This window comes from Ambystoma mexicanum, chromosome 7p, assembly GCF_040938575.1.
Source record: "Ambystoma mexicanum isolate Mex_15411 chromosome 7p, UKY_AmexF1_1, whole genome shotgun sequence".
Classification (NCBI taxonomy): domain Eukaryota; kingdom Metazoa; phylum Chordata; class Amphibia; order Caudata; family Ambystomatidae; genus Ambystoma; species Ambystoma mexicanum.
In genome coordinates this window covers 385,388,064-385,412,465 of record NC_090939.1, presented here as the reverse complement: position 1 = coordinate 385,412,465, position 24,402 = coordinate 385,388,064, and the positions used below count along the sequence as shown (strand labels likewise).

Genomic DNA, 24,402 nt, shown 5'->3' with positions numbered 1-24,402 from the left:
AGGTTTTTCGATAAACAACATAAAATCCCACCCAGCACCCAGCAAGACGGTCATCTTTTTGGGAGCCAAGTTCGACACCACCATTCCCAGGGTAAGAGCATCGGCGGACAGAGTAACAGCCATCCTCCGATCGGCATCATTGTTCCTAGAGAAAGAGACGACCACGGTACGCTCTTTCAAATCCCTATTGGGCATGATGTCCTCATGTATATTTCTCATACCAAACTGCAGACTTCACATGAGGCCAATCCAGGAGACCCTGGACCACCAATGGAAACAAGCCATGGGTTCATGGGAAGATGTAATCCAGATACCGACGGCAGTGCACAAGGCACTTTGATGGTGATAAACTCCATGGAACCTGCTCCAAGGGATGCCGTTCCAGGCACCAACATCTACCCTTCTCTTAAGGACAGATGCGTCCCTTTCAGGATGGGGAGCGCACTTGGCGGACCTCCAGACAAAAGGTGCTTGGTCAGACCAGGAATCGCAGCTCCACATCAATGTCCTAGAGCTCGGGGCGATACTTTGGGCTCTAAAAACGTTCCTTCCAGTGGTGGCGGGTCAAGTATTGACCATCCAGACAGACAATACAACATCCATGCACTACACAAACAAGCAAGGGGGCACGAAATCAGAAATCTTATCACAGGAAGCTCAACTACTATGGTCATGGGCCTTGCACGACAAAGTCCAGATCAGGGCGGAACATCTCCCGGGAGTGGACAATGTCTTAGCGGACAAACTGAGCAGGGAGGTACACGTCATCCCACGAATGGTAGTTAGACGAAAAAGAAGTTCAACGGATTTTCTCCATATGAGGCCATCCACAAATCGACCTCTTTGCCACCAGAGTCAACAGAAAAAGTCAAGCATTTGCCTCAAGGTACCCGGAACATCAGTCAGCAGGAGATGCATTCTCGGTGTATTGGACAGGGAATGCCTTTACCCCCTTTCCACTCATAGCCAGAGTTCTGCGCAGAATGAAGGAACAGGCTTGCTCCATGATCCTAATAGCGCCAGACTGGGCACGACAGATCTGGTACCCGACTCTATCTATCCCGGTGGCCTCCAATTCGCCTCAAGGCACATCAATACCTCTTGACCCAGCAGAACCACAAAGTCCTCCACCACGACCCAGCGAGCCTCTCCTTCAAGGCCTGGTTCCTGAGCAGCGCAAACTCATGAACTTGAACCTTCCGGCAGTCTGCTGGGACATAATCGGGGCCTCTAGAGCCCCCTCAACAGGGATCACCTATGTGTGGAAATGGACCCGCTTCTCCAAGTGGTGTGAAACATCTACGATTAACCCACTTACAGCTTCTATAGAACAGATACTACCTTATTACATTTGGCTAAAACAGGTCTCTCCCTATCGTCCATCAAAGTTCACCTGTCGGCCATATCGGCATATACGACGACTCCTGAAGCGCAGTCATTACTCTCTCTTCCGGCCATCAAGATCTTCCTGAAGGGGTTGATGCATACTTACCCTCCTACGCCCACATCAGTTCCTTCCTGGAACCTAAACACTGTGCTAACAGCCCTTATGGGACCCCCTTTCCAACCCATTCACAGATATGACATAAAATTCTTATCTTGGAAAACGGCCTTTTTGATAGCCATAACTTCGGTCAGGAGGATCAGTGAATTACAAGGTCTTATCGGAAATGACACTCACAGAGCGCATTGTTCTACCATCGTTCTTCCGGAACCATATGCCGGAGGCAGAAATAGCTTTACATTCCCTAGATGTGACTGGGGTTTTGAAATTCTACTTGCAAAGAACAAGAGTTCTGCTTATCTAACAGACTGTTCATTGCCATCACCCATTGTCATCGATCGAAGGGCGACCCCCTCTCCAGACCGCCTTCAGCACACTCCACCAGAGGGAGAGCACATCAGTAGCGTTCCACGCAGGGGTAGCTTTGAAGGACATCTGTAGAGCCGCTACCTGGAGCACTCTGCACGCGTTCGCCAAACACTACTGCCTTGCAGAAGATGCCAACAAGGAATCGGCAGTGCTCCGCCACCTCTTTGCATAAGGTAGGATCAGCCTCCTTTCCCGCCTTTCCCTGAGTAGGTAACTGTTGTGTTGCTGCATGGTAAAGGTTTGTCAGAAATAACTTTTCTGCATCTATGCTTATATATGTGTATATATATGTATACATGGTGGCATGCTTTAACTGCTTGGTATTCTATTCAAGCATCTGAATCTATGAAAGATCCAATGCTGGAGAAGTCTTAGTTACTTACATGTAACTGTATTTCTCCAGCATTGGTATCTTTCATAGATTCACATGCGCCCACCCACCTCCCCTGAGAGGCTGCTCCTACGCTCAGCACTCATCATACTGTAGTTTCTACGGTTTAAAATCTGAAGATAGCTGACTAGGGCAGAGCTTAAACCCTGTCACCTCATTGGTTGGGGCCGTAAAGGTCCAAAGTGAGGTGGAGGGACTACACAATGGAATGGCTCATAGGCCACAATGGAGTATTTACATGCCTTCTCGAGGGGAGAATGGAAGTATATTGAAAAATGTGAATAATTATTTTTTATCACCAAGGATTCCCACTCTGACGACGGGTCAATATTCAAGCATCTGAATCTCTGAAAGATACCAATGCTGGAGAAATACTGTTACAGGTAAGTAACTAAGACTTTCTCTTCATCTGGTACAAGTATCTTCTTGCATTCAAGTTGGAAGACAGGTTGGCCTCGGTTTAGGTTGAAGGGAGTATTTCCAACATTCAATAGGATTACCTTAACTTCTACTCTGTGATCTCGGTTGATCACTCCCGTTCGGACCTCCAACGAATAGGTAGGGACCAACTCCGATTTTGGAGCCCCTCTGGTATTTCCATTTTCAGTCCGGTCTGAACCATGGCTTTGCCTCTGGAAGGTATGGTTACTTCTTCAGCCACATGAAAGTCGCATCCGGCTTCTCCCGGTGTGACTTTTCTGTGAAACTGGGCTGTACTTGTCAGTCTCATAATTCCTATCATCTACAATGCAATGAGTGACCTCTTTCTCGGTTCTAGAGGATCCCACAATGACACCAAGTGTCATAGATGGCACAAGAATCATTTCAGTTCTCAGAGGCAGCTCAAGGATTTTTATTGAAAATTCATTGGGCTCTAGGGACGTCCCTCCCTCTCTTGCCTTCAAGAGCCTGCTTCCTAGCCCAGACGTCCTTAGCCCAAGGTTAGTATAGGATAGCAACATGTATTAAGATATGTTTCATGTCTGTGTATTCATGTCTTCATTTGCTATGTGTTACATTGCTTTGCACTATTTTGAGTTCTTGCATTAAGTGATGCACATTGTGGACTTCTCTTTTTGTACTTGCACTTTATGCTGTTCACCTTTGTTCTCTACCACTTGATTTGTACACTTTTGCAGAGGGAACTAGCAATGCTACCCTCTGACAAAAGAATGATTGTCTAATTTCTATAACAGAAAATTGCTGATTTTAGGAGACTCAAAAATAATAAAAAAAGATACAGCAATATAAAAAGCTGAACCACATCACCAAAAGTGAGTATATGTTTGTATATTGTACGTTGGTTCATTACATGGCAAAACTTAGTGTTTGCCCTGTATGCTTTTGACACAGTTGAATGAATTTGCATTTAAATAATTGCAATTACTAACTATCACAGGCAGGATGCCCCCCCCCCAGTGTGAATCAAGGTTAGTATACAGCAATTTCTCCCTTATGCTAATCACTAAATGAGCTGCAATGTTAACCTGAAGCCCTTGGCCTTCTCTCTCTAAACACCCCTTAGGGCTTCCTAACATTCCCTGCTCCAACCATTTGTTAGCGATCTACAGAGAAATGGGAATTGTGCCTTACAGATACCTTTTTGGAATCTGTATTTTCACGCTCACTCTTTCCTTTCCTTCCTGTCTTCTATGCGCCTCCCTCACCTCCCCTTTCTCTCTGCTCACTTCTCCCTCCTCTTCCTATCCTTTTGACATCTCTCACTTGCCTCCACACTTTCATGTTACTGTCTCCTTCCTTATGTCACTATCCTACCCTACTCTACTACTACTCCCTCCTCCACACTATTATTCCCTCATCCACTACTATTCCTTAATCCACACTCCAACTCCCTCCTCCACACTACTACTTCCTCCTCCACACTAATACTATTCATACACTTTTCTTTTACTCAGTATCATACACTTGACAGCCACATCGTATACTAACTCTCTGAACCCCAATTGCCCCACTAACACACACACACTCACACTGCAGTACCACAACACCTCACCTTCCCAAGAAATCACTGTCGCACCTCACTGGTCCTTCTTCCCTCCTACTGTATTCCTTGTCATCCAGATCCTCCTCCACAGACCTCATCTGAATAACACACAATTCTCACTTCCTGTAGGGGGCATTCGCCCCACTGCTCCTACCTGGATTGGGCCTCTGTCCCTGCCAATCTGGCCTGGTTTTACCCCTGTATGGGTTGGAAGGGGCCAAATTCACAACCAGGTCGCTAAGCAGCACCCACTTCATCTGTGTGTGTCCACCCTGGAACATCAATGGCGGCCCAGGGGGCTGTTGGCTTGAGTTCGAGTTTAGGGACCCAGTTCTTTTGGTCCCACAGGGTAACAGGGCTGGCATAATATACTAGCCCAGTTGAATTGTCAAGGAGATTTTTATGAAGGGCGAGTACCGTTTGCACGGTACTCAACCTTGCTGGCGAGTATGGGCGTGTTTGAAACTTTTATTTGACATTTACTAATTAAGCAATATGACCCTCACGTCGGGGGCATTACCGACTCAGTTAATGACCCGGGGCCCATAGTTATAGGCCTGACCAAAGCGAGGGCCTTAGCGAAGGCCCTGGGGCATTACCTAAGTCGGTAATGCCCCTCCATGAAGGTCTTATTGCTATTAGTACCCCGGCTCGCAATATATGCGTGACCGGGGCACTAAAAGCATTTTATTTCTGTCCCGAAAAGCCACAGCGTTTCGGGACAGAAAAAAAAAACAACTAAGAAAATGGCCGCTGAGAAAGGGAAAACGGGCGTCCGCTCCCAAAAAAAAAGAAGCAGAAGGTAAGTGGGTTTGGGAGGGCGGGAAGGAGGGGAAGGGGAGAGAAAAAAAAAATGTACCTGCATCCCCGGCAGGGGACGATGGAAGCCTCCAGCTGTGTGGAGGCGTGGAGTCTTCACACTGCTGGAGGCTGCCATCGTCCCCCACCAGGGACGCAGGAGTAAGAAGGTAAGTGGGGTGGGGTAGGGAGGAGGGAGGGAAGGGAAAAAAAAAGCTTACCTGAGTCCCCAGCAGGGGGCGAACAGTGTTGTCAACGCCTCAGTGAAGAAAGTAGCTATTGGCTCCCCTAGAAGTCGCCAGAAGTAGCTAGATGACATCACTGCCTAATTTACATAATTACCTCCTCTGTCCCCCTACGATTTATCGCTTTTACTGAGGCCCCCTCCCCTTTTAACCATTTTGTTTAGGTCCATCCCCTTAACATACAGTTCCCGTAAAGCGTTTCTGGGGCAGGCTGGCTACTTTAAGAGCAATAAAATTGCTATGATCAACAGTAAACACCTCCCTTTTAAGGTCACAGTGTGTTTTTACATTACGTCTGTTAGAAAACGGGCGAATGACCATACATTTTTCAATTGGTTTGGAAACTTGCATATATGAGCAAGTCTCCAAACCAATTGAAAAAAGTAGCTAGATTTCTCGCTAGCCGCTTTTTAATGAGAAAGTCGCTAGGGGGGTGTACTTTCTCGCTAAATATAGCGAGAAAGTCACCAAGTTGGCAACACTGGGGGCGAAGGCAGCCTCTCAGCCGTGGGGAGGCTGCGAGCGGAGATGGCCCTGCTTCGAGCCTCCTCATTGGCTGAGGGGCTGCCACGCCCCCGCCGAGGACAAGGCCGCTGGAATCCCGGCCAAGAATCGAAGGTTTCTCGGCCGGGTAAGGACCTGGCGAGAGCTAATCAGAATGCGTGTTGCATTCTGCTTGACTCTCGCCGGGTACTAATGTCAAATAAAAAGTTTCACTGTGCATGATTGGCCTTTAGCTGGCGGCATTGCAATAAATATGAAGTGTGTTTATGGTGAGATGCACCAGTTTACCAAAAGCACTTGTAAATATTTCCTCACCCATCACCATGAGGTTGACTGCATTTTTCTGAGGCCCAGTATGTAAATTAATGAACTTGCCCTGCATGTCTAGTGGGATTTTGTATGCCCTGTTTAAGTCCCTGGTGGTCTAGATTTGTTATTTGCAGCTTTGTGTTCTCGCCGTAGCTTGGTGTTCCCGCTGCATCTGTTCGCCAAAATCCTACGGCTTCTCAAGCTGGAGGTGCTGTGGCTATCTCTTTCTGTCAGTCTTCCTCCTGTGTTGGTTGAATGCCGAATCCTGCTAGGATGGCTCTTGATTGTTTGGGCTTGGTCTGCTGGTGGTTGGTGTTAGGTTCTGTAATATTGCTTCCAGTCAGGGACTTCATGCTGGTTTCCCTTTAGGAGAAATCAAAGCACACTGACAGGTACCTTGTTGTGGAGGCATGGCTCGAGACAAAGGTGGACTGTCTAGATACATGCTGGCACATGGCAGGGATAGGAATGGGGGCACTCTCAGCTGCCACTGTCCACCTCAGGGTTAGGACTGGCTCTGGATTTCTCCCTGGGAGGACTTCCACCCCCAGCTGCAAAGGTTTCCCCATCTGCTCTTGACAAGGCCAGGATACCGGCCTTGTCACATCCCTACACCCTTTCTCCTAAGTACTCCTCTTCTTTCGCCTCTACCCCTTTTCCTTGTCGGCTGACTAGGGGTATTGTGAAAGAGAATACATGCTTATTCGCTTTATACCTTCCATATATTCTACTGTGAAAGAAAATGGCTGTAAGGCCAAGAACTACCTCATGATGTGGTGTTTTGTGTCTTTGCTTCTGGCAATCCAGGCTAGTAGAGCGTGGCTGGTCACCAGTTTAAACCTTTGGCCAGTCGGGTAATATCACAGGCTATAAACTGTCCATTTTATGGCGAGGGTGTCTAGTTCAATTATGGGACAGCTGAGAAGGTTTCTCATCCATTCTTGACAATCCAGGGTACTGGCCTTGTCACACACCCACATTCACTTGGGCTGAGGATCTCTCCCTGACATTTTTCCTTGTTACCCTCTTCCTTACAGTGGTCTGATGCAGCTGAATAGTGGTGTGTAGCTTTGAGATGTTCAAAGGGTTGGTCAACGTACGGAGGTTTTTCACACAGGTAAAGGGGGATAAGACGTGGACAGGTTACATTTCTTCAACTACGAATCCAGTGGTCTTCCTTGAAGGTGTGACTTCTTTATCATAAGAGCGCTTGGGTGTTGATGTCTTGTTCAGACTTCCTATGTATAGCTCTGTTTTATGGATAAACAGACCGCTTTCAGGCAGCACTTCAAGTATAATTCAGCTCAGAGTTGCTGCTTTACACATTTTGTGTTCACTGATTAGGATTTCTGTTTTACAAAGGATACACTGTAACAATTTAAAAAATGCATCGCATGATTCCAGCTTGGTGGTGGAGAGTGAAGGTTGCAATTTAGGAGGGAGTGAGATAAGAGATGCTCAATAAGAGTGATAAGTGAATTGGGCAAGGCAATGTAATGTAAATAAATATGTTTATTGTAACCATAAACTTAGATTAAATATACATAAGAGGAGGGAGACAACTTGCAGCACCAAGAGCTGGACGGTTGTGATTCAATTCCCGTCCTTCGTTCTGGAACTCCGGTGACTTGCTTGCTAATGTTCTGATCTCTCCATGCCATGGTATAGTCAGGCATGTCCCGTAGAGATCAGGCAGCAACCATCCGTATTGTAGATGCTACACATCTCCTTTCCTTTATATTGTTCACCAACTATAAACAATAACTATATACAAGGAACTCATGGAACAAAGTTCTCATCTGGCTCATGTAAACTCCACATAGTCCTCCATTTTCTTTATATTGTTCACAAACTATATACAAGAAACTCCTGGAACCTAGTTCTCATCTGGTTCATGTAAACTCCACATAGTCCTCCATCTTTTTCGGCAAACGATATGCTCTGCCAGATCTAGACATGCATCCACCATGTCTGGAGATGGTTGGCAAGGAAAATTGAAGTTGCTCAGATTTGTTATTACACTTCTTCTCAACAGCACTACCACATTTCTTCACACTACTGTTTAAATTTCTAGAAACTTTATCATCTCTGACTAAATCCTGATCTACATTTTCCTTATTCTTCTTGTTACACTCATTACTTTCACACATCCAAATTCTTTCTACATTCCATATCCTTTTGTCCTCTGTCCTGACAGCATGACGAAAAGCCTCTATAACTCTAATAGGGTTGGACCATTTGCATGGTCCATTTCTTAGAGCAGGAGGGAGTAACACCTTGACCAACTTACCCACAGCTGTAGACATATCATACTTGTTGCTACGTACTTTCTTATCATAGTTTACTTTGTTTCTCTTTTGTGTTTTCCTAATTTTGTCTTTTGCATGGGCTAAATTCTTTTCTATTTCCTTATTCTCCTTTACGAGCCAAATGGGAGCTAACTTAGTGTTCGCTTTTCTTCCTCTACTATACTCAAAGGGAGATAGACCTGTACTGGTGTGTGGGGTAAAGCGATGGGCAATTATTTTCTCCTTGACTGCATCCTCCCAATCTATCCCATTGGCCCAAGCCATTCTGATGGTTTCTTTCAAGATTTTATTAAATCGTTCCACTAATCCATTCGTCTGGGGATGATAAATAGAACTAGTCTTGTGCTCAATAGTAAATTTTTTACAGAATTCTGCCACTTCTTTAGATTTAAATTGGGTACCATTATCGGAAAGAATACTTCCCGGATATCCCTCTCTCTCACATAAATTTGATAAAAATTCAACTACAGTTTTACCTGTGATACTAGGGGCAATTAAAATCTCTGCCCACCTGGTGAGTAGATCTATGACTACCAGACAATATTTTTGTACACCTTTGCAACATATGGGACCTAAAACATCCATGCTTATATCCTTCCAAACACTACTGGGAATATCAGTAATAACCATTGGTTGCCTAGAACCCACACATCTCTTTTCATCATTGCAACAAAGGATACATTCCCTAATAAATCGCTCGATCTGCAGGTCACAACCAGGCCACCAATAGTCGTTCCTAATTCTTTGTTTGGTCTTTATCACTCCTTGATGACCTTCGTGACCAAGCTCTATAATCTTCAAACGCAGATCCGTCGGAGGGATGACTTTATCTCCCCTCATTACTAAATCACTCTGAACATGTAGTTCATCTGCAACAGGCCAAAAAACGCTTAATCCAACCTCTTCAAATTTTGATTTCTTCATAAAACCTTGGCTTAAAATTAATTCTTTCAATTTCTTGATGTCATCATCGTTAGATTCAGCGTGATCCCAAACATCCTTAGAGATGGAGGAAGATTCTACACAAAAGACAACTTCATTATCTTCGTCTTCATCTACAATCTCAGAAATGTTAGTCAATCGAGATAAGCAATCGGCAGACACATTTTTTATTCCTGGAACATATATCACGGTGTAGTTGAACTCTTGCAGCATCATCACCCATCTTCTCATCCTGTTGGATACTTTATTAAGACCTTTTGACATGAATACTTGAGTTAACGGCTTATGATCAGTTCGAAACTCAACTTGGTTTCCCCATATGAAGCTTCTAAACTTGTCAGCTGCCCACTTAATAGCTAAAGCTTCCTTCTCTATAGTGGCATATGAAGTCTCTGCTCCCTTAAGTAATCTTGAAGCAAAAGCGATTATTGCTTCTTGGCCATCCTTCTCTTGAGACAATACAGCCCCCAAGCCTATGTTACTGGCATCTGTAGTGATGATGATCTTGTCATTGATACAAAAATTCTTCAATGCCGGAGCAGAATTTATTGCACTTTTTATAAAATTGAATTCACTTTCACATTCCATGTTCCATTCAAACATTTTCCTCTTAAGTGCTTCTCTTAAAGGGACAGTGTGGATGGCAAAATCCCTGACAAATTTTGAGTAATACTCAGCCATGCCAATGAATGTGCGAATCTCATCTTTGTTATTCGGACTCGGCATCCCCAAAATAGTATTGACCAATTGCGGTTTTGGAAGAATCCCTTCTGCTGTAATTTTATGTCCCAAATATTCAATTTCTGTGCAATTTATCTTACATTTGTCTTTGCTTAATGTCATTCCTGCATCGCATAATTTTTTACATACATGTAGTAACCTCTTGTCATGTAGTTGTTGAGTATCAGCATGAATCAATATATCGTCTTGAAAACAAATCACTCCTTTAGTATTCTTGAACATGCTATACATGACCTTTTGGAAAACTGACGCTGCCGACACCAATCCAAAAGGCATTCTTTTAAACTGATACAACCCGTCAGGTGTTATGAAAGCAGTAAGTTTCCTTGAACTTCTGTGTAGTTTAATCTGATGGTAAGCGGAGGATAGATCTAACGTTGAAAATATTTTAGAAGGCCCAATTGTAGAAACAATTTCCTGTATATTTGGTAAAGGATGGCGATCAGGTATGACGCATTTATTCAACTCACGCAGGTCAACACAAATTCTAAGTTTTCCTGATTTCTTTTTTATAATGACTAGTGGGGAAACCCATTCACTGGCATCAATACTTTCTATGATTCCATCTTCTTCCATCTTCCTTATCTCCTTACTGACTTCTTCTCTTACAGCTAAAGGAATGCTTCTTAATCTTTGGGCTACAGGTTTCTTGTCTGGTTTGAGTAATATCTGATGGGTATATCCTTGGAGACATCCTATCTTGTCTCGAAATACCTGTATCAAACCAGCCTTGCGTATAACATCATTGTCATTGATCAATTCAGAATTAGCACTGCTTATAGACAAAACAGTTTCCTCGCTGGTGGAATCCACTTTCACTCGTAATTTGCTCTGGTGAGTCCAGCTGAGTAGAGCCGTTTTCCCTTCACCAGTGATATATATCTTGCCTTTGGCAATCCTGTTCTTAAATTTCAATTTTCCCCAATGCCAACCGATAACATTAATCTTCACACCTCCATAAGCTCTAGGATTGATATCCGTTTCATGTAAATATTCATGTTTATTCTTGTTCCACAATTGCCTCGGTAAGAGTGTATATTTTGCACCGGTATCAATCATCATGCATACTTCATTACCATCAATGGACACCATAGCTCTGGGACTTTCCAACACTTCTTCATCATCATCATCGGTAATGGTACACACGCAATCCTCTTGACTTTCCTTCTCACTGCTATCATTATCAGAATTATCTCCTATCCAATTCATGGCGTCATCACGTGATCTGCAACATTTAGAGAAGTGCCCCTTCCCTTTGCACTTACTGCAAATGATTTTTAATGCTGGACAATCTGGATCATCAGCCCAATGATTCACGTTGCCACACCTGTAACACCTTCCTGGGCGTTTTTTTCCAGTTTCCTTAATGGATTCTCTGAACTGTCTTTTTTTAGAGGCTTCATATGATAAACTTTTTTGATCATATTTGTTTAATTTTTTATCTGTTCTCAACATATTGCATTGTTGTTTGGTGACATATCTCTTCTTAAAGGTATTATCCTTGATCATAGCAACTGATTCCTCATCAGGTGCATCATGCATTTTACTAATGCCGCTTCCTATTTTTACTTGTTTCATCTTGTTCTCCAATTCTTTGACACACTCTTCCGTGTGTTCTACTTCTTTTGCCACTCGGAGAACAGTGTCGAGGGAAGGATCACTTTCCGACCACAACCTTTCCCTCACTTTGCTACTGCGACACTCTAGCATAAATTGGTCTCTGAGTCTCTCATCCAGCTGCTCATTGAAATTGCATGACTTCGACAATTTCCTTAATGCAGTGACAAACTTCTCCACACTTTCTCCCTCCTCTTGTGTGCGTTTGCCAAACTTATAACGTTCCAAAATTATGCTCACTTTCTTTTCAAAATGTTTGTCTATTTTTTTCACAGCTCTCTGATAATCATTTAGATCAACACTCTCCTCATCTGTTAATTCTGGAAGTGTTTCATATTTTTCTTGTCCAACAGGACCTAAACAGTGCAAGAGTAGTGACTTCCTCTTCTCTGCGCTACAATTAGGACCACAAATTACTCCTGCATAGTGTTCAAAGGACTTTATCCACCTCTTCCAGGGCAACGCAGGTTCATCAGTGCTAGGCATAAAGAAAGCAGGTGGAGGCACACTACTAAATGCCATGATCAGTTATGTTTATTTAATATCGTATATATGATTCAATTAAGACTCCATACAATGCATAATTGTGCAAATCCGACTATGCTTGAGTATTGTAATGTCCATGCAGGTGCGATGCACCGGAATTTCCTGCAGGATCCTTGTAAATACGTATGTGTTTACTTTTAATAGGGTAATTAGCCAAATACCCCCTTTTTTTTTTTATTTGCATCCCATAAAGGAATGGATCCTTAACATATTTCAGAGGATAATTCTCCAGTTGTGATATTCCTTGCCTTATTTCAACAACGTTTCAGCATTTTCACTACGTAAAAGAAACAGAACTTGCACTGGAGAAATAGATGTACTGCCCCTTTAAGGGTTCCTTCTCCCTTCGCTGCCTTCACGCATGCGCGAGAATCGCTGTGATTTATGAGTCCTCGGCGTGTAACACACAGCCCTCTCACACCATCATGGTCGCTCTATTTGATGAACAGCTGGTTACAGCACTGCAAGAGACTTTAAAGATAGTTTGAAGTAAGCGTCACCTTCAGGAACTCGACGACGGAGCCGCTGCTACGCTCGGGCAAGAACGGAGCAGCTCCGTTGACATCACTGAGCCATCCTCGTCGCCATTTGAAGTGGACCGCAATAAGAGTGATAAGTGAATTGGGCAAGGCAATGTAATGTAAATAAATATGTTTATTGTAACCATAAACTTAGATTAAATATACATAAGAGGAGGGAGACAACTTGCAGCACCAAGAGCTGGACGGTTGTGATTCAATTCCCGTCCTTCGTTCTGGAACTCCGGTGACTTGCTTGCTAATGTTCTGATCTCTCCATGCCATGGTATAGTCAGGCATGTCCCGTAGAGATCAGGCAGCAACCATCCGTATTGTAGATGCTACAGATGCTCAAGTATGTAAGCTATGTTTGGTCAAACGATTAAGTAAGTTATCCCCTCAAGGTGCAACCATAGATGTATAGCTGTCTTCTTGATAAGAGCCTGTGAGCACCAAAAAGAAAAGTGCCCTTCCTTTTAGTACTTTTTTTTTTAGACGACGGGCACCAATAGGACTCCAATAACAATTTTGAAGTGGGAGTCTTTTTCTCCATATTTCTTACAGGCAAAAAACAAATTCCTATTCCCAATGAGAGACTTTTTTGGGTGAGTAAAATTATTATTTAATTCTTTTTGTAATCTATACTTAACTGCCCATAGTAATTCATACAAACAGAAGATGTGTTTTTACCTTAAAATCCTCTTCAAATCAAGCAGCCATAATAATGTATCTCCTTCCCTGTGGCTCTGCTCTGCCAGTACCACTGATCTGAACTTACCAACAGGGGGCAGGCTCCTATCTGTCCTTTGATTGTATGCCCTATTTGTTTGTTAGTATTATCTGACCCCCCCTTTATAAAGTAGGTAGTTGGTACACTGCCTGTGTGTAGGCCTGGGCTGTCTGCCAGTTTGGATTCCAGAGTGGCTACAGCTCTGTTAACTTAATAAATTGTACAAAGGCACTAATGTCATTAGAGCAACTTTGCCTTTGGATAAACCTGAAATATCGTCACATATTTTTGATGTTCATGTATGCCATTTCCACATTGCTCACCATCCTGGTTTTCAATCTATTGTGAGCATGGACTGAAGAAATCCACTCTGAGTAGTGGTCTTCTTTTTTATTTTATTTCCTGCTGATGTTCTTTAAAATTGTAGTTCCCAGCCTCTCCCCTTTTTGTTCCTTAATAGAAAAGATATTTTTTTCTGAATATACACTACACTCCAAAGTCATGCCAGGAACGTCACTGAGTCATCCTCCTCCTTCGGGAGCCATCACTCATATTGCCAGTTGGCCGCAAAAACATGACCTGTACCTCTCTGTGAAGAAGGGTCAACAGAAAATAAGAGTCATTGAAGAAGTTCAACACTTTTATTCATGAGTAATAGGCTGTGTGGTATGTACTCTTATGGGAACTAGGGGCTCAACGAAAACTCAGAGATACCTGTACTAAAAGTGTCCGATGGGTTGGACACAAATGTGCAAGAGCCTACCTAAGGGGACCCTGGCTCCTCTCAGACTTTCCTAATCTATTACACAGTCTTGGCGTCTAGGGCCTAGCTTGCTTACTGGCTAAACTCGGACTCAGTTATTTAAACAAAACTGCCAACAAGTATCCCACCCCCTGCCCCCTTTCTTAAGTTATTGTTTGCCATAGATTGTTTAACACTCTAGCGACAGGTTGCCCTCCTGGCAACAGGCTCTTTTCTTCTTCTCCCTGGCTCCCACCAAGCTCTGAGATCCAGCCTTCAGTAGGCTGGCAACACTCTTCCTAAAGTACTGTTCACATGCAAGCAGCCTCATTACAAGTTTGGCAGTGTGGCCGAAAACGGTCGTAGTCCATTGGCAACACAGGTACCACTACATTACCATCGCATTACCACACCGCCGAACTACGGGTTTGGAGGTAAGGCGGAGGAAAAACCTCCAGCAAAATGCTGGAGGTAATTCCCTGCTTTACTGGCACAAAACAGCCAAATCGGCGGAATTACCGCCAGCAGTGATTCTGCCAAAATCCCCATTGAGTCCTGTGGACTCCAATGAATTGGGACTAACACCACCTACCACCACTGGCAATTCAGCCCTAACTCTGACCAAGTGGTGCGAACAGTAAATCCGTTTGGTGGTATCGCTTCGGATTTACTGCCGAGACACCATCAAACTGAGATGTATCCCTCTGTCGTTTTCCTTATCCCTCTAAACCTGGGTGTTTTCTCACCTACTGATCTCTATCTGCTTTGAAGTTGGTAAAATCGTCTACTGCATTTCATTCCTCTAGCTACATGATTTCAAAGTGTTTCTGATGGGTTTGATAATTTATTAAGGCCTCTTGTTCGTGTGCTATCATTCCGTCCTTCTCTCGCCTTCTATTATCCCTGTAGTCTGAGTTCACTCAGGCATTTTATTTATTTAGGTAGATTACAAAGCGCTTATGCCAAAGCAGTGTAATAACTATAAAAGAAGGGGTTACAAAAGAACATGAGTAAAAAGAGGTCAGCGACGAACGGCATGGTGTTATATTCTTAGTGATGGGAAGAGACAAAATTATAAGTTTTAAGTGGTTTTCGGAAAGAAGCAAGGCTAGAAAAAGACCGTAAATAGTAGGGGAGAGCATTCCATAATTTCGTGTTGAGAAGGGAGAATGAATGAGAACAGGATTGAGCGTGAGGAATAGTCAGTAGAAAAAGAGGCAGCTACTAAAGAGCACGAGGGGTGGAGTACTTAGAAACAAAAGAGGAAAGGTAAGTAGGGTCAAATCTGTGCACACCTTTAAAAACAATCCACAAGAAGCATCTTTGGAGACATTCTGGGAGGGAGAACCAACAGAGAGAAACTAGTGAAGAAGAAGTACAGAGGGGATCCCCTGGCCTAATACACTTTACCACAGGCCGAAGGCAGATGATTGTCACTGGCAGCCCACACTTTTTTCTCCTGTTCCTTTACAGAATCCTCGGGTGCTGCGTGCGGTATAGTCCCCTTTTGCAGCAGCCTACATTAAAAATAATAGCTAAATATCTTGATAACACTGTTAAGTCCAGTGGCAACATGCCAAAAGCATCAGACACACACAGCCAGTATGGTCGCAGGAAGTCTGGAAGAGAATGCATGAGTATGGTCTGCTCTGTGGCACCCCAAACGTGCACATGAATTTCAAAATGGTGACAAACCCTAAAACTGGCTTGGTCTAAGTCCCTGCGCACCATGGAAGGGACACATTTACCAGAAGGTGAAATCTATTTAGGGAAATGGTTGACCCAATCCTGTCCTGGCCATCAGAAGTATGCACAGAAGTCCTCATTCCAGCATAGAAGAGACCAAATGGTGCGCCTAAAACCAATAATAGGAGCTGGGTATTTGACAGAAGTGTGGGTGTAACAAAGTGTCGTGAGTGAGGTGTGAAAGCTGGTGGGAGCGTAGAAAGGTGAAGGAAGCAACAGAGAGAGATAATTGTAGTGGGAGCAGGAAGGAGAGGGAGAGAAAGGAGTGAGGAGAGAGGCAGCTGTTGGGGGGCTGAGAAAAATACAAAGGAAGCTGAGGACAAGCAGAGGAAGGAGGCAGAGGCAAACAGGAGGATAGAACCCATAGCGGCATTGCGTTTAGAAGGGATTACAGGGATGTGGAGGAAGGTCATTGTGAGAAGAGCAAAGCAGGTGTGGTGTGGCATTTGAGAGGAGGGTGGTGGAGAGGAGAGATGGAGACAACAATAACAGAAATATGAGAGGAGGAAGTAAGAAGGGTGGTGTAAGACACGAAGGAGGAAGGAACGAGGCACGGGGAGGATGAGAGAAGGAGAACTTCAAAGAGGAAGGAAGACATGATGAGGTAGTTAAAGGAGATAATCAGGTGGAGGAGAGAGAGACATAGGCTCCACAAATGAAATAAAAACCATTCTGTGCAATCTGTGACATATAACATTAAGTCTTTGGTACTAGGCATAGTGAAATACAATGGTTACCCACACTTGATGGTAAGTGGCAGGTTGTGTGGCAGTATGTTAATACGAAGTCATTGGGAAAAGTGTAGATGAAAAGTAGACATTTAAAAGATCACCAGGGTCAAAATGTGAACGTGTTGCTGTGTGGTTATGTTTATAGAAATAACCTGAAATATGAAAATGTACAGCATACCTTCAAGGAAAGGATATGGCGCCACGAAAGATGATTGTATGCAGAGTTAAAGGTCCCTTAGTTGGACATGAAGAGCCCCGCAGCTGCTAGGTCTTGCAAGTCACTCTGCTCGTAACACATCATTATTTCGTCCTGATGAATCCTTGGCTACTTCCATCCTAGTTGCCCTGTTAGCCGAAACTCAAGCTCTTTGATCAATGTTCACATTGATGAACTTATCTTTTTAGATGATTTCACTCGAGCAAACTGGTATTATTCAATTAATTTGATGTTTTAATGTCGTTATTTTTGCTTTAGCACTTTTTTAATTGTATCTATTCTATGGAAAAGTTCTATCATGTTTCATTCTTGATTATATGTTTTGTCTATGGCATGAATGGTACGAGTGTGTTGTCTTACGTCTTTGGCTATGGTATAGCTTATTATATTTTGATTCGTTATTTATTTTGTTATCTTACCAACCTCACATTTGTTATTTTTTGCTAATTAATAAGCTTTTATTTTTTTGCACTTTCTTGTGATGTTATTTTCACATTATTTTCCACAGAAGCTGTTACAAGAGGGAGCTCTTTTGATGCATGCTTTGTATAGTCTCCATCCATCTTGCTAATTGCCTCTAGAACTGCAGCTGCAACAGTGCCTCTATCTACTGTGCCTCCACTCTGCATTAGTATTCCCTTAACTTAAGTAGTTCTATGTCAAGACTGGAGGCTCCCATTATGCTTCTTTCTTTATTTATATATTAAAAGAAAGTGCTCAGCAGCAAAATATTTTCACGTAACAGAAAATATTCATATAATTTAACAATAAAACGGTAGGAAAAAGGTTTCCCACATAATAAACAAACTACATTTCCCAGATGCCAGAGGGAAAGTCCAGTGCAGTGTCAATAACGTGTGACTAATGTCCACCAATCAGTTAACAGTTCCTCCCATAAACAGCCTTGAATACGATGCACTTCCTCTTTCTTTGCTGCTCACAGCATGAGGTAAGTGCATCATATTCAATCTGTTAATTGACATTAGAATATTGTCTGATATGTTCCTCATAATTCTTTAAGAATTTAATGTGTCTTTGTGCGTAAGCGCTGCGTGCGCCGTGACTTTTCTTTCCCTAAAGGGTTAATTTATAATCCCTGATGCGCTACGCGCCGGTCCCTCAGAGTATTCCATCCGACGCCAGCTACTTCCTGCTGGCATCGGAGATCGTACTCAAGCTTAATTTCTTATGTCTTGCGGCTTTACCGAGCCGCGCGACCCCGCAGACGAGGATTCGCCTTCGGGTCCTCGGACACTTCTTTCGCCGCGTCCTCGACCCGGATCGGGTTCCCCGTGTCGAGGGAGCAGCGGATCCAGCATCCGCGGGACTGCGGTGACCCCCGCAGGAACTAGAGGGCGCTCCTGCCCTCCCAGGTGCCTTCCTCTGTTTCTGGCGCTCGCGAACAGATTTTTCATTCCGTTTAGAACGAGATTGTGATCGCGAGCGCCAGAAACAGTCATCCACGTCAAGATAATCAGTTACCTTTACAAGCATAAAAAATTAAAAAAAGAGGAAGAAAGATACAACAGCAGAAAGGAGGACACTTGGAGAATATTCCAAGCGTCTGAAGCCCTATTCACAGGGTTACATATATATATTTATATATTCTGAATACCCATATTGTGGGCTTGGAGAGAAAGCAGTCTGAGGCTTCAGATATAAAAATAAATATTAAAAAAAGACAAAGGCGAATCAGGGAGTAGAGAGGTGCAATCTGAAGCATGGCAGCACAATACTTTGATCAAGAGGACCAGGAATGGCCCGGATATGAAGATGAGACACGAGTTTGATGAAGTGGCAATGGCAAGCAGCTTGGAGAAGGTGCTAAGTTCCTCGGTGTAGACTAGCATTAAGAAAGCTATTTCTGATATGCTCCTACCTATACAGCAACGGCTGGATGATGTAGAGGAGCAGCTGCATGACAACTCCCTGCCAAAGAAAAGAACACAAAAAAGAAAACACCTCTCAGGAGGATGTATTCCGGCTCGCCTGAGTAGAGACTCTATGACCCCCCTTCCCCCGAGCCAGCCAGAGCCTGCCACTACTGTAATTTCAGACGCTTTCTTAAGGCTGAAGAAGGCCTTCTTGGATAGGAAGGAGACACCTTCCGCAGATGGACCCTCTTGTCCCGAGGAAGCAAACGGGGACATAAGACCCTCGAGCCCGGAGGAAGACCAACAGGGCTTTGAACAAGTCGGTGACGACGAAAACAGTTTGTCTCCCCTTTCTGCTGATGAGGAGGTTCAATCCATAGGGTCGCGACCCTCTACTGCAGGGATTGTGGCAGCCCCCATCCCTAAAAAATCTCGTAAAGAACAGTATTCCTCGGAAGGGAAGTTTTCCCCAGAAGATCTTGTAAATCCCAGATCTTCGGATTGGGAGCCATCACCGAGGACTCTGGAATACATTAAGGACAGGCTTCGTAAGCCTCTAGACAAAGAAGTCTGAGCGAGACTTAAGACAGAGTGCCCACGCCCAGTAATCCCGGACAAAATCGCTCTAACACCAGAATTGGATTCCAAAATGATAACTTTTCTCAGTAAGAATGCCAAAGATCCAAGGAAAGGCATAGATCGAGCCTGGAGATCTTGCCAGGGCCGAGTGTTGGACGTCTTGGGTCCATTAGCAAAGATGATGGATTTGGCCGAAGCAGCCATAGCCACAGGGGACTCCATCGATCCAGCCATTCTGTCAGGATGGGCCCAACGAGCCATCTGTCTCCTAGGCAGCGCCAGCTGTGCCATCTCAGCCGAGCGCCGCAAAGGCATCCTCCATAAGATAGACGCAAAATTGGCTGAGTTGGCAGACACCGAGTCCGGAGCCTCCGCCCAAGGCCTACTTTTTGGCGATTCCTTTGTCAAGGAGATGGCAAAATTCATAGGCACTTTTACTGCTCTGGACAAGGCTCAATCCTCTATCAAACGAGTCTTCTCGTCAAAGATTTTTGCCAGGGCCGGTCGAGGCAGAGGTTGCTCGTCCGGCCGAAATTTCTTTGACCGCAGACCTCAACAGTCCAGGGAACATCAGGTCTGGCAGGATCGCTCGGACACCTTCTTTCCATCGAGAGGCCGAGGAAGAGGTCGCGGTTGGCGGAAAGCCGCCCGGTTTCCCACACAACAACAGATCTCAAGTCAGTCTGCTCATCACAGCGCCCGCGCCTTTAGCGCCTATAGGAGGGAGGCTAGCTCTTTTTGCGCATGCATGGGATTAATTATCAGGGGACGCTTGGGTCAAAGACACAGTGCGCCGCATGCGTCTCGAATTTTTTACGGAACCTTTTCAGGTAACCCGTCTGATTCCAATACTATGTCCAAGCAGGACGAGATAGATCTGGACAAAGAGATTCGCAGTTTAGCGCTAAAGCAAACGATTCGTCCCTGCTCAAGTTCAGGTGGTTTTTACAGCCCCATATTCCTAGTGCGCAGAAAGCAGAAGGTACGTCCAGTAATAAATCTCAAGGCCCTCAACGAGTTCATCGTTTACCGCCACTTCAAGATGGAGGGCATTCACATGCTAACGGACCTACCGAGACCCAACCACTGGCTCATGTGTTTGGACCTGAAAGATGCGTACCTCGCGGTAACCATACATCAGGACCACACAAGCTATCTAAGATTCTCCTGGGGAAACCGAGACTGGGAATTCACGAGCCTGTCGTTCGGTCTTTCCTCGGCTCCGTGGGCCTTTTCCAAACTGCTGAGGCCAGTCGTAGCACATTTGAGAGAACAGGGCATCAGACTGATAATTCATGGCACAGTCACAAGCACTGGTAGAGGACCAAGCCAAGCTAGCCATAGATCTCCTACACAGTCTCGGATTTCTCATAAATTGTGAGAAATCTTGCCTTCTGGCATCAAAAACCCTAGAATTTTTAGGTTTTGTCATAGACACTCAAACAGCTCAACTCCGCCTTCCGGTGTCCAAGATTCACTCTACCAAGCGGGAGATCCACAGGCTTCTTCCGAGGGAAGATATATCACTTCGTGACTTAGCGAGGGTGATCGGCCTCCTTTCCTCGTCTATCCAGGCCATTTTTCCAGGACCGCTGCACTATTGAGAGTTACAGAGGCTCAAGGGTCAACATTTAGGACGCAGTCTTTCTTATTCACAACAGCTGACCTTATCTGTAGAGGCAAGAACAGAGCTCAACTGGTGGCTCGTTCACATGGAAGCCTGGAACGGCCGGGCGATCTTCGGTTCCGCTCCACACATAGTGATAGAATCCGATGCCAGCCGTTCCGGCTGGGGAGCGCGATGCGGTTCAGTAGCCACGGGGGGGGCATGGTCACCCCAGGAACTCACTATGCACATAAACTGCCTCGAGTTACTAGCGGGCTCTTTCGCAGTACGCTCTTTTACCAAAGACAGAGTGAGTTGTTGTGTCTTACTCAAAATGGACAACATTTCGGCGGTGAGATACATCAACCATCTGGGGGGCACCAAATCTCGCCTTTTAGCGGAACTAGCCAAGGACTTTTGGCATTACTGCCTAGAGCACTGTATTTCTGTTTTAGCTGAATATCTGCCAGGCCTGAAGAACACGGTGGTGGACTGGTATTCCCGGAACGCAGTCGATTACAGCGACTGGAGACTTCACAAGGAAGTCTTTCTACGGCTTCAGCAGATTTGGGGTACCATGCCCAAAGATCTCTTTGCCTCGCGCCTGAACACCCAACTAGTGATATTTTTTAGCTGGAATCCAGACCCGGCGGCGGCGGCTACTGGCGCCTTTCTCCAACGGTGGAGCGAAGGAGTACATTACGCCTTTCCTCCCTTCAACATGATTACGCGGACCCTGGCGAAGACCCGTCAGGAGCGATCAGAGCTAGTTCTTATAGCCCCAGTCTGGACTTCTCAGATCTGGTATCCAGGTCTTCTGGAACTTTCTACGGATTTTCCAATCCTTCTACCCCAATTTCCAGATCTCCTGCTGAATCCTGCGGGCCAGCCTCACCCTCTTCTCCTCCAAGGGTCTCTGGTACTAGCAGCCTGGATGATTTCAGGACTAGGTGGAAAGATCCAGGCATGTCCCACTTGGCGATCAGCCTCATCGAGGAGAGTTGGGCTCCTACCACTCTCAAAAGATACTCTAACTCATGGAACGCCTGGAGAGACTGGTGTCAGGACAAAGGCTTACATCCAGTTTCGGCACCTGTAGAGGAGATTCTGAACTTCTTAGCATCCCTAGTGGAAAAAGGTCTGGCCTACAGAACTGTCAACGCGTACTGTTCTGCTATTTCAGCAGGCCATGACCCCATTGAAGGAGTTCCAGCCGGGGAACATCATTTGGTCTGCAGGTATCAAGCTAGAGGCTCCACCTCCGTCTAGATACAGTAAACTTTGGGACGTTGACAAAGTGTTGAACGTTTTCTATCCTGGCCAGATAATCAAGAGTTATCTCGCACAGCCATATCTGGGAAACTCACTACGCTTCTTTGCCTTGTCTCTTGTAGGAAAGTGTCCGACGTCAGAGCCCTCGATCTGGCAGGCAGGACCTTCTCTCCCGACGGCATAGTATTCCACATACATAGAAGGACGAAAGTGTAACTCCAGAGTGATTTCTTACCCTGCCTTTAGGAATCAGCCTAAGCTCTGCTTGGTCAGATGCCTCAAAGCCTATGAGGAGGTCACGGCTCCTTTCAGAGCCTCCCCTGACGGTCAGCTACTAATAGCCTTACGTAAGCCTCATAGACCGGTTTCCGCTACGACTTTAGCAAGCTGTGTGCGGTGAACCTTAACACAGGCAGGTATAAATACCTCACACTTCGGTGCTCATTCCGTGAGAGGCGCAATAGCTTCTAAAGCCTTTCAAGTCGGAATCAGACTAGAAGATATTTTGAGAATGGCTGATTGGTCGAGCGAATCAATTTTTAAACAATTCTACCTGAAACCGGTAGAACAGCCAGCATCTATTGTGGTAAGTAAGCTTTAAACCAGCATAATGAGAGCCTCCGGTCATCACATAGAATAATGATTTTCCATAATAACTTACTAGAAAGTCTTAATTCTATTAAAGACACGGAGGCGAGCATTATCCCACCCGGCGAGAAATCGGGTTCTGCTGAGTTTAGACAGCATTATCTGCATTCATATTGATAACTGTTATTCAATGCATGTCTGTTGTCTTTGGAATAACATAGCATATTTCTCTCCCTCCCTCTGTTGGGAACTAGGGTTGTAATATACATAGGGCCTCATTACACGGACGGCGCTAAGGGTTAACGGTCACCGTTAATGGTACCGGAGACCGTTAACCCTTACCGCCTTACTACGAGGTCCCTTTGCGGGTTGGAGACTTTAACGCCTGCTTTTTGCAGGCGTTAAAAACCAACCCGCAAAGGGACCAGGGTGCTAATTACGGTACCGCAATTTGCGGCACCGTAATTAGCGCCTTCCCCATTCCCATAGAGCCCTATGGGGCAAAAATGGGAATGGGGAAGGGCAATGGGGGAAAGGGGAATTACCGCCCCGCCAACCTTGGAATAGGGCGGTAATTCCCCTTTCCACCTAGGCGGTGCCGGTATTTTACCGGCATGGACCAAGGTGCTAATAGCACCTTGGTCCTCCGCCTACCGTGTAATGAGGCCCATAGTCTAATTACGATTATCTTTTTCCTTTTTTGACAGCTCCTGCAGATAAAGCTACCTAATACGGAACGTCTTGCTTCTGCCTACTACTACGAGTTATCCTCAGTTATGAATATTTGTTTGTCAAGTTCGCAGCTTCGAAAGAGGAAGTGCATCGTATTCAAGGCTGTTTATGGGAGGAACTGTTAACTTATTGGTGGACATTAGTCTCACGTTATTGACACTGCACTGGACTTTCCCTCTGGCATCTGGGAAATGTAGTTTGTTTATTGTGGGAAACCTTTTTCCTACCTTTTTATTGTTAAATGATATGAATATTTTCTGTTACGTGAAAATATTTTGCTGCTGAGCACTTTCTTTTAATATATAAAGAAAGAAAGAGAAGCATAATGCTCGCCTCCGTGTCTTTAATAGAATTAAGACTTTCTAGTCTAGAAAATCTTTATTGGTAGGCGCTTCAGAACCCATACTAGTTATCCAGGCCATGCCTCAGTGGGCATGGAGATTGTCCTAACGCCATCTTGCTAGCTGATGGCTTCCCAGGGAACTCCAGATGAATGTCCTACCTAGGCTGCTTCCAATGTTCCATCTGGTGTATCATGTATGTCACAGACTTCCATTGCTTCAATGCCGCTTTTAAGTTGCTCCCCACTGCACTAGCCAGTCATGACTAGAGGGCATATTATGCATCTAGTGAACGTGTAAGCATTCCACACCCAGTGTAATTGACTTCATCTTTACTATTTCTGACTTATTAATTTTACTGTGCCAGTTATTTTTTTCATTTTGCATTTGTAACATGTGTACATATTCTGAATTTTATATTGTGTTAAGTGTGTGCATTGGTAGTT

General features: G+C 44.7%; 1 protein-coding gene across 4 annotated transcripts in view; it reads left to right on the top strand.

The window, feature by feature from the left end:
• The window catches only part of LOC138526081 (multidrug resistance-associated protein 1-like), a 1,621,759-nt gene that overhangs the window by 176,819 nt on the left and 1,420,538 nt on the right, over nucleotides 1-24,402 (top strand). The gene's annotated exons all lie outside the window — the stretch shown is intronic.